Source organism: Crocuta crocuta, unplaced genomic scaffold (assembly GCF_008692635.1).
Source record: "Crocuta crocuta isolate KB4526 unplaced genomic scaffold, BGI_CrCroc_1.0 scaffold184, whole genome shotgun sequence".
Taxonomy (NCBI): domain Eukaryota; kingdom Metazoa; phylum Chordata; class Mammalia; order Carnivora; family Hyaenidae; genus Crocuta; species Crocuta crocuta.
In genome coordinates this window covers 5,112,931-5,116,521 of record NW_027530006.1, presented here as the reverse complement: position 1 = coordinate 5,116,521, position 3,591 = coordinate 5,112,931, and the positions used below count along the sequence as shown (strand labels likewise).

The following is a 3,591-nucleotide window of genomic DNA, read 5'->3' as shown; positions in this document are numbered from 1 at the left end:
TTATGTATACTTACACATTTTAAATATACATTATATATTAAATATATGTATAATAAATATATTTCTATGTAACAAAAATTATATATATTATGTATGAATGAATATATATTTGTGTGTTTTATACATATTTATATAATTGTACTTATGTGTTTTAAAAATATATGTTTATATATAATATTTCTATTTCTGTGCATTTTGGGGTCCAATGATAAGGGACTCAGCCATATCTGCACACAAGCCAGCATGGGTATCCTCAAAGCAAGGCTTTTAGGTAACCTATAGGTAACCTATTTGGAGGCTAACAGAGGTAGGATGCCTGGGACACTAAGCAGGGCTGTGTGAGACTGTCTTGTACTCATGGCAACAACCTCTGGGACTGGGCTGCCTCTGATTCTCATAGGATCTTTGCAAAAGAGTCCATGGATGTGTAATTTCCCTTACCCTTCTGAGCTGTCTGTTTCTTCCAATTTTTTAAATGACCACCCCTTCTATAACTCCACACATGCACACTTTTGCAGTGGATTATGCCAAATATTAGCCTCGGTGTCATAGGCTCATTGTCAGGAGAATCTGTCAGGAGTAATGCCTGTCCCAGAACAGAAACACCAATTCTGCCTCAGTGTCCTAATTAACACCACATTATCTTTGTCTGCCTGTAACCCTGCCTTTAATTCCAATTCAGTTCAAGCTGCTGTTGAAGGTGGCTTATGATACATTCCCACATATTCTTCTCTGTTGTGCACATACCAATTACAAGGAGAGCTGGAATTCTGTACCCAGTCTCTTTCCCATGAAGATCTGGATTTTCTTTTCATCTATTAGGAATTGTTATGGGTTGAATTATGTTTCAACCAAAAAGAAGTCCTAACTCCTGGTGCCTCAGAATGTGACCTTATTTGGAAACAGAGTCTTTACAGAGGTAATTGAGTTAAAATGAGAGCATTTGGTTGGTCCTAATCCAATCTAACTGGACACCTTATTAAAAGAGGAAATTTGGACAGAGAGGCAGACATGCATAGGGAGAAGGTGATGTGAAGAGAGCCAGGGAGAAAATGGTCATTGACAAGCCAAGGAGAGAGGCCTGGAACAGGGATCTTTACTTCACAGCCTTCAGAAGGACTCAACTCTGAAGGTACCTTGATCATAGACCCCAGTCTCCAGAACTGAAACAATATACTTTTTTTGTTTAAGTACCAGTATGTGGTACTTCGTTACAACAGCCCAGTAAACTAATACAAGAGGGGTCTAGAGTTTCCAAATTAGAAATGTGTGTACCTGAACATCAAATCATTGTGGTCATCCAGAGGACACACTGCACTGTTCTGGAAGGCAGCATTCCCAAGGTCATACTGTGACTCACCCCCAAACTGGGCAGTATATACTCTGCACAGCCTCACATAGTGTCCCTGACCAAGTCAACTTGTGGATAGAGTCTAATAGCACACAGAATACATCAGTGATGGTCAGGAAGCACGTGCTACATATATTTAAAAATCAGCTTTACATAGGCAAATTAAACATTATAAGAGAATGATGTTAGGTAGGGGCACCTGAATGGCTCAGTTGGTTAAGCACTTGACTCTTGGTTTCAGATCAGGTCATGATCTCATGGGCCATGAATTCAAGCCCCACATCCAGCTCCACACTGACAGTGAGTTCTCTCCCTCTCTCTCTGTCGCTCCCTTATTCGCACGTGTGCTTTCTCTCTTTCTCAAAATAAATAAATAAGTAAATAAATAAATAATGTTGTTATATAGGCACTATTGGGTTTTCACACTGCTTTTAGAATTAGATAATTTAAGCCTTTCCACACTATCTAGAGAGAAGTCCATATGGCTTTGTTCTGGGTTCCCATTGTAACTTCAAGGGAAACTTTCACAGTGTCTGGAGCCCTTGATGTCCTATAAGTGAAGGAGGAGGATGTCCTTAGATTATTTGCAGGAGGAAGCCACTTAGGTGATACCAACTTTGGCTTCCCACTGGAAGAGTGCATCTACAAAAGAAAAGTGATGACATGTATATCATAAATCTCTAGAGAACCTGGGGGAAGTTTCTGCTGGCAGTTCATACCATGGTTGACATTGAAAGCCCGCTGATGTCAGTGTCATATCATCTAGGAATAGGGGTCAATGAGCTGTGCTGAGTGTGTTGCTGCCATTAAAGCCGGCTGCTTCATGCCTGGAACTTTCACTATCCAGATCCAGGCAGCCTTCTAGGAGCTGAGACTTCTGGAGGTTACTGATCCTAGGGATGACCACCAGCCTCTCACAGAGGCCTCTTATGTTAACCTGCCTCCATTTACCTGTGTAACACAGACTCTCCCCTGTGCTATGTGGACATTGTTATCTCTTGAAATAATGAGGGAAGCTCACTCGGTGGGTCTGAAGTGGTGGATACTGGCCCAGGAAGTTTTACACATGTGTTGCACCATTTTCCATGAACACCCATAGGAAGTCATGCCTGATCTCAACTTCTACAAAGATTCTGAAGAAATTGAAGGAAATTGAAAAGAAAACTGCTGAAAAGATGGTGACAAAGAGGAATTTCAGGGTGAATGGACTGCTCCAGTTCCCAAGTTCACTTCTATTCAACGTGAAGTTGCAGACTGACCCGAAGTCATGGTTCTCTCTGTGCCTACTCAGCAGTTCCATACTGAAGACTGGAGTGCTCAGCCTGCCACTGAAGACTAATTGCAGCCCCCATTGCTCAGGCCACTGAATGGATGGGAGCAGACACTGAGTGGTCTCTTAAGCTATTCTTCCAAACACTCAGACAAAACAGAAATAAAGTTGATGGAAAATAAGCAGTTTCTAAAAGTTGTAAAAAAAAAAAAACTAGATAACTTAAGGTTAATGGTATATTGGGATGTTTTTTAGCACAAAATTACAAAACCAGAGAATTCACTTGTGGAGTTAACCTATTGGGACACTCACCTGAGTATGAGGTGGGAAAAATGTTTTCATTATCTTTGGAAAGCTGGACTTCCCATATATTTCCCATTAGTCACTGATCCAACAGGATCAGTTCTTCCGGTAAGAAAATGAGTGCAAGGTAAGTAGAAGTGGGTGACTCTAGGTATTGTACTTGAATATTGAGGTAGGTGGGATATAGCACTGTTTTCTGATAATGATATTTAGAAGGCTTAATAATTTAAGCTCTCCCCAGAGTGGAATGGATTTCCTCTTTTGTCCTTTCTGGCACAGGAATATTCAACTAAAAACCGGATTCATCTGCCTATCCATCTCCATAGTAATATTTACTCAGTATTAGGAATGTCCTGCGTATTAAAGTACAAAAAACAGTCACAGTCATATCAATCTGTTCTCAAAGTGTTTACATTGTAGTAGAAGATGTAAGATAGATACAAAGAAAATTTCAAAATATAGAATAAAAAATTATTTCTGTCACAAAAAATACAGTTAAAGTGTCACAGAAGTTTAAGAAGGAAGGTATTGTGGAAGTGATGGTATTTAAATGACATAAATTGCTTTAACAGGTAGAGAAAATGGCATAAGACAAGAAAGAGTATAAGCTGAGGAATGACTAGAGTACAGGCATGTTTAGGGGAACTAGGAAATATGGTTGAAAAGG

At 39.8% G+C, this 3,591-nt stretch overlaps 1 pseudogene; it reads left to right on the top strand.

Annotated features, from left to right (window-relative positions):
* The window catches only part of LOC144231314 (small ribosomal subunit protein uS2 pseudogene), a 5,501-nt pseudogene extending 2,698 nt beyond the window's left edge, over positions 1-2,803 (top strand).
* Positions 2,804-3,591: the final 788 nt, after the last annotated feature.